This window comes from Miscanthus floridulus, chromosome 9 (genome assembly GCF_019320115.1).
Source record: "Miscanthus floridulus cultivar M001 chromosome 9, ASM1932011v1, whole genome shotgun sequence".
Lineage (NCBI taxonomy): Eukaryota > Viridiplantae > Streptophyta > Magnoliopsida > Poales > Poaceae > Miscanthus > Miscanthus floridulus.
In genome coordinates this window covers 53,316,875-53,325,803 of record NC_089588.1, presented here as the reverse complement: position 1 = coordinate 53,325,803, position 8,929 = coordinate 53,316,875, and the positions used below count along the sequence as shown (strand labels likewise).

The 8,929-nt window shown below is 40.4% G+C and overlaps 2 pseudogenes; both read right to left on the bottom strand.

Moving 5' to 3' along the window:
• Positions 1-374: 374 nt before the first annotated feature.
• On the bottom strand, positions 375-2,180 carry LOC136479910 (uncharacterized; annotated as a pseudogene).
• A 989-nt stretch (positions 2,181-3,169) lies between these two features.
• On the bottom strand, positions 3,170-6,333 carry LOC136479909 (uncharacterized; annotated as a pseudogene).
• Positions 6,334-8,929: the final 2,596 nt, after the last annotated feature.

Here is an 8,929-nt window from a genome sequence, read left to right as displayed (position 1 = left end):
CGCTAGGGGCTCTGTCCCTGGGCCCCCGCCCATGTTGTGTTGGAGTATCGCATCGATCGTGGTGGGCTTCGGCTCTAATCGCACGACGACACTGCTACTTGACTTCGCCACATGGTCCATTCCTTCCTTATAAAGGCATTCACCACCGGCCACTTATCTTCGGCTATGCTTCTGATGATTCATGCTGCAATGACTTCTGAATTCCTACCTGCTGCATTTTCTACAATTCTGAAATTGGGGATAAGGGAGACATGATATTTTACCTTACACAAGATTCAGCAAAGCCCTTCCTCTATCCTCTATAAATGGTAATTGCTTGACAAAGTGAAATATATCAATCTAACCGTTTTCCAACCACAACACTCCTCTCTACCTTAATGTTTTCTCATATACTTATTCTTGTCAGTAATTATAGTAAAATCAGTTGGGTTCTGTTAGTAAAGCAGATACCCTTTTTTCACAAGCTTATCCAAAGGATGCATCGTTTTCCCTTTGCCACTAGTCCATGGTTGACTCATACCATGCCATGGCAATCGATGTTTTGGGTTTGGAACAGAGATAAAAAACCCCCAAATGCAGGGCGTTCCATCCTACTGCTGAGAACATTCCTGAGTTCAAGGTCTCATAGATTCCTCTTCTATCCATATCAACAAGCGATGTTGTCCCTTTACTGATTGTGTCCCATAGTTCTCAAACCAATTTGCAATGTCCTATTGCAGCAATGAACCGAGCACATCTACTCAAAGGTGAGGGTGCAAAGGTCTGTGCAAGTTTTGCTGGACCTGATGCTGAGACAAGTTTTGCAGCATCAGCAGGACCTTTTCAATTAGGTGGCCTCCATATGATGTGCTGGGTGACACATTGTACTGATCTTGCTGCTCATACTTTGAACCGAAGGTTTGTGTTTGATGTTCCATCTAGTGCATGTTGGCTCTTTAATAGTTTGTGAAGCATCACGCTGTTGATGGATCCACAAGCCTCAAAAGATGTGTTGCAGCTAGAGCTTTATTTGGGTAGAGGCCAGACTATCCAGCAATCCTTCGGTGGTACAACCTACTAGTACTAGGCCCCATAGTTAATGATGTGTTTGCAACACTTCTAGCAGCTGCCATAGTTAATGATGTGCTTGTAACACTTGTTCCAGCCTCCATAGTTAATGCTGTGCTTGGAACACTTTTTGGCTGAACCTAGCAAACTGCTTCCTTCGTTTAGCGGTCTAAGGCCGCAACTATTAGAGGGTGAGCTGCATAGTTACTAGAAGCTTCATACACATGAATGGGAGTTGGATCGACTTCTTGAAGTCAGTTTCTGAATTAAAAACCATATGTTGATGTTGGTAAATTCCTTCAAGTTGCCTTGAAGGAATCCCACATTACCTTCTTTCCTCCCTTATTTCTCTAGCTCCAACCGGATACTTTAGCAATATGTTGATAATGTGGAAATATTGGCGAGGTACATGCAATGGTTACTCCTTTGTCCCTTCAAAAATTTGGTTATTCATGGACATAATCTAAAATGTCAGGGACACATATCTTTGGAGGTTACAAAATGGAAGACTTTGTGATAGGTAATGCATGTACCTGATATGAATTCTGCATTTGTGGTTCTGGAAGGTGACCATTGAGATCCTTAGTGCTGGATGTGTGCATGACACTATGATAACTTCTATGTATGTAAATCCTATGGCTTCGCATGACCCTGTAAGGGCTTTTGCTTACTTTTTATGCCAAAAGTTTCTGGAAATGAGTGTCAAGCTCTGTTGATGTATCAATGGGACCGTCCTTGGCAGCAATTTCTGCACAATCAATTGCAGCTATCATAGGTCGAGTATGACTGTTTCAAAAGAATTAGTGTCTTACACACATCCTGCATGCACCATCTGACTAATGTAAGAAAACCTCAACGTTTCATGGAAGTAGTTCAGTAAAACGGGGAAAAAGAGAGACATGATATTTTACCTAGCACAAGATTTAGCAAAGCCCATCCTCTCTATCCTTTACAAATGATAATTGCTTGACAAAGAGAAATGTATCAATCTAACTATTTTCCAACTACAACACCCCTCTCTACCTCACATTTTTCTCATACTTGTTCTTGTCACTAATTACAGTATAATCAGCTGGGTTTCTGTTAATAACGCAGATATCCTTTCTCACAAGCTTATCCAATTGATACACCATTTTCCCGTTGCCACTAGACCAAGGTTAGCTGGTAACATGCCGTGGCAACTTATGTTTTGGGTTGGGAAAAAAGCTAACAGAACCCAACTGCACGGCGTTCAATCCTATTGAGAACATTCCTGAGTTCAAGGTCTCATAGTTTCCCTCCTTTGTCCATATCAACAAGCGATGTTGTCCCATTATAGTTCTTTGACCAGTTTGCAATGTTCTGCTGCAACAACAAACCAAGCACACCTACTCGAGGGTGAGGGTGCAAAGGTCTGTGTAACTTTTGCGGGACCTGACATCAAGACAAGTCTTGCAACGTCAGTGGAACATTTTCAATAGGTGGCCTCCATATGATGTGCTTGGTGACGCATTGTACTAATCATGCTATACATACTGTGAACTGAGGGTTTGTGTTTGAAGTTCCATCTAGCGCATATTAGCTCTTTGATAGTTTGTGAAGCCTCATGATGTTGATGAATCCACAAGCCTCAAAAGATAGGTTGTAGCCATAAGTTTGCTTGGGTAAAGGCTAGAGACTGTCCAGCAATCCTTCGATGGTACAGCCTACTAGTACTAGGCCCCATAGTTAATGTGTTTGCAACACTTCTACCAGGCTCCATAGTTAATGATGTGCTTGTAACACTTCTTCCAGCCTTCATACTTAATGCTGTGCTAGGAACACTTTTTGGCTAAACTTGGCTAACTGCTTCCTTCGTTCAGCCGTCTAAGGCCACAATTACTAGAGGGTGAGCTGCATAGTTACTAGAAGCTTCATACAGATGAATGGGAGCTGGATCAACTTCTTGATGCCGGTTTCTGAATTGAAAACAATATGTTGAGGAAAGTAAATTCCTTAAAGTTGCCTTGAAAGAATCCCACATTTCCTTCTTTCCCCCCTTATTTCTCTAGCTCCAATCGGACACTTCAGCAATATGTTGATGATGTGGAAATATTGGTGAGGTACATGCAATGGTTACTTCTTCATTACTTCAGAAATATTGTTATTCATGGACACAATCTAAAATGTTAGGGACACCTATTAAGAACATTCCTGAGTTCAAGGTCTCGTAGTTTCCTCGTCTGTTCATATCAACAAGCGATGTTGTCCCTATAGACACACATAAGCTGTATCCTAACTGTGTCCCCTAGTTCCTTGACTAGTTCGCAATGTCCTGATGCAGCAACAAACCAAGCACACCTACTCGAGGGTGAGGGTGCAAAGGTCTATGTAACTTTTGTGGGAGCTGACGTCGAGACAAGTCTTACAATGTTAGTGGAACCTTTTCAATAGGTGGCCTCTATATGATGTGCTTGGTGACGCATTGTACTATTCATGCTATACATACTATGAATTGAGAGTTTGTGTTTGAAGTTCCATCTAGCGCATATTAGCTCTTTGATAGTTTGTGAAGCCTCATGCTGTTGATGGATCCACAAGCCTCAAAAGATAGGTTGCACCCATAAGTTTGCTTGGGTAAAGGCCAGACTGTCCAACCATCCTTCGATGGTTTCACCTACCAGTACCAACTCCCATATTTAATGATGTGTTTACAACACTTCTACCAGCCTCCATGGTTAATGATGTGCTTGCAACACTTCTACTGGCCTCCATACTTAATGCTATGCTTGGAATACTTTTTTGGCTAAACTAGGCTAACTGCTTCCTTCGTTTAGTGGTATAAGGCCTCAATTACTAGAGGGTGAGTTGTAAAGTTACTAGAACCTTCACGCACATGAATGGGAGCTGGATCAACTTCTTGATGTCGGTTTTTAATTGAAAACCATATGTTGAGGCTAGTAAATTCCTTGAAGTTGCCTTGAAAGAATCCCACATTACCTTCTTTCCCCCCTTATTTCTCCAGCTCTGATTAGACACTTTCAGCAATATGTTGATGATGTGGAAATATTGGTGAGATATATGCAATGGTTACTTCTTTGTTACTTTAGAAATATTGTTATTCATGGACACAATCTAAAATGTCAAGGACACCTAGCTTTGGAGGTTACAAAATTGAAGACCTCGTGATGGGTAATGCATGTACCTGAAATGAATTCTGCATTTGTGATTCTGGAAGGTGACCATTGAGATCCTTAGTGCTAGTTGTGTGCATGACACTGTGATAACTTCTATGTATGTAAATCCTATGGATTCACATTGGGATCCTCTATGCTAGACGATGCGTGACCCTATAAGGACTTCTGCTTACTTTTTGATGCCAAACATTTGTGAAAATTAGTGTTAAGCTCTATTGATGTATCAGTGGGTCCGTCCTTGGTTGCAATTTCCTTACAATCCATTGCAGCTATCTTGGGTCAAGTATGATTGTTTTCCAAAGAATTAGTGTCTTACACACATCCTACATGCACCATCCAACTAAAGTAAGAAAACCTCAATGTTTCATCAAAGTGGTTCTATAAAATAGGAAAAAAGAGAGACATGATATTTTACTGTTGGTATTTATTAACTTGTCACTTGTTTAAGTTGCCACCTAATGTTGTTGACCTTTCTTAACATCACTTTTGCTAAGTTGTCATCCCTAGCTATGATGTCAGAAATGCTTGTTGATACTTTCTAGCATCATCACTAGAATGACACTATGAAGTATTTTAGTATTTCATTGTGAATAGAAAGAATATAAATTTATATATGAAGGGATCTACAAGTGAACAGATAATATACCATTGTAGCACTTCACTCGGGAGTATTCCAGGTATCGTTATTTATATTTTTACCATAGAGAAGGACTAACGGATGGAATATATTGATAATTTATACACATGATGGAGAGATAAACCATAACCAAACTTCTACTCATAACAGGGGTAAGTCAAGAGACAAATATAATAAGTAATGATAAATGATTACTCAGAGTACTCCTTTCTATGGCATTAGCATTGCTAATGGGATAATTCCTAAGTCATTCTTAATTACAAGTCAAAGCATACGTTGATAAGTGCAATTACACTTAGTAGTCATCGCTAAGATCAACTTCATATCTACACATAAAGGATATTATTAAGGAAGATCAAGAATAGAGCATGTCTTCCTTTGTAAATAGATCCTACCTGTCCTATATTCAGGGAGTGGACTACAAAGGACTTAATAGGAGTGTCACATCTGTGATCTACCACATGGCCCAGAATATAGGGTGCATTCGTAGGTAAACAATGTATAAGCACCACGCTTACACAAAATGCGACCACTCGCCCCTTGTACTTTGGAGCGAGTGCTATACGAACTTATGCTTGAACATAAAGATAATCTAACTATACTAAGCAAATAATCAAAGTAGATGATTATCATGATAACTAGGAACATGAATAATATTAAGAACAATGTCAAATCAATTGTAGCAAACATATGAAATATGAAAGATACAAAAGAGGATACAAGGGGCTATACCAAGCCACACTCTTGACAAGATCATGAATCTAAGCGAAGCTTGCCTCCCTTTAGATCTAGCCTAGTTAGCTATGCCCTAGAATATGGTGGAGCTCTGAGGATGATTAGGGTTTTTGACTTCTTGACTGAATGCAATTTTGCCTGAGGGAGGGGGTAGGGTCTAGTATATATAGGTCGTAGCATCAATTCTGAGCCTTCGGATCAAACCGACCTAAAGGAACAATGTAGATGCAAACCCTAAGGTGGTGGAGAACCAAGTTACAATAGGGAGGCTGACAGGTGGGCCCAGGGGCCGGCTGGCCTGTAGGTGGGGCCAGCTAGCCCAACCTGGCAGCCACCTGCCCTCCGCTTCGATGGTTTGCCTCCTAAAGTCTTCTGGAACCTTCTGTGGTTGTTTTTGTTGTGGATAATTGTGATTAATTCTTACCTTTGGGTCCACCTTGACAGTTTTCTCAATTAATCCTGCTAAAACACAGATTCACCAAAACTTATGGAATTTATTAGTTTAAACCCCTAAACCTATGTTGGTGATTACTCTCATGCATTATGTTGACGGTTTATAATGTTTCTTAACTACCATCAACAAACTCCCCCAAGCTTAACCTTTGCTCGTCCCTGAGCAAAGCTAAACTCAGCAATGGAACAATAGTTGTATCAATGGTTTCACTCCTCAAAAGTACACACGCGTTCAAATAAGAATTGTCCTCTAGATTAGAACAAACTATTTTGACTTTAAAACTTATCCATATTACCTTCCACCATGGGGCTTCTTAGCCTTCACTTGGGTCTTGAGCAATTGAAAGACAGAACAATTAAGTCAAGCACTATGTCTCAAGTTCTTTGCTCAACTATTATTTTAGAGTTTTTGTAGGTTTTCAAAATAAAACTCAGAGCATCCATTGTATGATACTCTCAAGTCTCTCAATATATGTGGTATTTGTGGATCCTCACCAAGGCAATAGTGATGTTATGCCTTTCTTTCTTCCTACAACTAAGGCTTATGTGGAGCTCATAGGAGTGGAAAAAGCATACTTGCAATACATATATTATAAAGTCAAACCTTGGATTCAAAGAGAGTTGAGTCATACAATCAAATCAAGATGTGCATGTGTATGGATATATATGGTGTCTAACCTAATTCTACTTTGCTCCTTGAAAACATATCTCTCTTTTGAAACTTGGAAATACTTTTGCAAGAAAACATGGGCTATCTTATTCATCTTTTTTCTCTTTTTTTCCAGGCAGGCATCTGAGTACCCATTGTTTTGGATATCCTAGACACTTGTCCATTTTTTCTCAACCTTCTTCTCTTTTTTTCATGAATAACTTTTGCATAACCCCATGCTTCTTTTCTGCAACCAAACTTTTGAGTGATAGCAACAAGAAATTGGAGCATTGATTTGGTGGATATCCTATCAAACATATTTTTGGTGTTTACTCTCAGTGTAGGAGTAAAACATTTTTGGGTGGATCTAAATGGAAGGAATGATTCTGCGCCTACATCTAGTGTAGGAGTAGTGCTTATGTGGGTGGTGTGTACTATTGGCATTTCTTAGCGCAATCACCAAGTGTGGAGGTTTTAAGTCCATCTTCGGCAATGGCGCCAGAAATGCCTGTTGGTATTTCTTAGCACCATCACTGAGATTGAGTTAACCTTAGCAACGCGGCCAAGAAACACCAACTATGATAGTTCTTAATGATTACAGAAAATATCCACAAACACATGGATCTATCGTTGTAGCATTTCACCCAGAAGTATTCAGGGTATCGTTATTTATATTTTTAAGGATAGTGAACACACTTCTGAACAAACCTCAAGGATAAAAGGAAAACAAAGAATAAAAGAATGTTTCTACATAGAGCCGGTATGTTCTCATATAGCCGTGCAAAGAACAAGTGATGATCATACAAATTAAATGGTTAGAGTTAGAACTAAGTGCAAGATAGGTTGGGAGGCCACTGAGTACTGGTCTACCAGCAACCTCATGTGACAATTTAGACTTCAACTATGACAGAACCGCCCAATTTATACAAGATCAAGTACGGTTGTCCCCGCTTAACACGTTGACACGCGCATACTCTCACTTATATAAACTCGGTAGTCCGCCGAGTGTCACGCAGGACCTCGGTAAATCAACATCACAACCAAGATCACGTGATTAAGCAAATACACATCACATACACAGAGTTGTAGCGGAAATAATATTACAATGAGTTCACAATTAATAGTACAAGTTTGGGGTTTCAAAATCGATTGGTGAAAACAACATAGCTTTCAAATGATTACATTAATATAAGTTTCAAATACATTGCTAGCATAAGTGACGTCCTCAGATAAAAGCATATAGATGAGATATAACATAGAGTCACCGAGCCCATCGGTGGTTAGCCACCATCTTCAGCAACCCAAAACCTCACCTGCAACATGGTGGGATAAACCCTGAGTACTCGAATGTACTCAGCTAGACTTACCCGTCATAACCAGAAATAAAATTGACTCCAAGGAGTATGCAAGGCTTTATAAGTGGAGGTAGCTTGACAACAATTAGCATAAAAAGCGATTAACTCAATTATACAATTATAATTCTGTCATCAAGTTAATTATAACTATCCATCTCTAGATAAGCAACTATCCTGTGCCAAACATGTGGTATATCTTTTTAGAGCATACAATAGTAACCATAGTAGGTGTAGTAATTCCATGTTTATCCGAACCATCACATTCCATAATACAATTACTACGATGTTGGGACTAGCCAAGTTTCTCACTATCCGGGAGAGACGGCGATTCGAATCGATTTCAACCAGCTGGGAATTTATTCCTAACACAAACCCAGGCAGGCCAGATCAACGGTCACCTTAGGTCACCTTTGGTACAACTCAGGTCCACATTTTGCGGGTCCGTACCACGCCGCACAATCTGGGACACCAGATGTCAGGACGTTCAGGCCTAGCCTGCCCTTGGGCTCAGTCTGATCGCGCCCCACAAGGAGCGCACAACAGAACGGGTCTCGGCCTGAGTTGAGCTACTCGGCTTCGCGGTCAGGACGAGTTATCCGGCTAGCTAAGTGATAGGCATACGTTCAATCTTGTCAGAAGCGCCAACAACGGTACGGTCCTTAATCGACACAGACGGAATCACATGAGTCAACCTACACATAGACTCCGCCCGACCTCGATTTTCTTTTACTCCATGGTTCTGTTCCACGATAGCAAATATAGCCAACCGTGCTTCAGTATCCACCTATATCTCGTAGGTGACAGGACATCACCCGACTTCTAGCGGTCTAAGCATGGCTAAGTATATATTCAATCCTGGACCTATACCGGTTAAAGGTGTAATATCTGGACAAGGAAT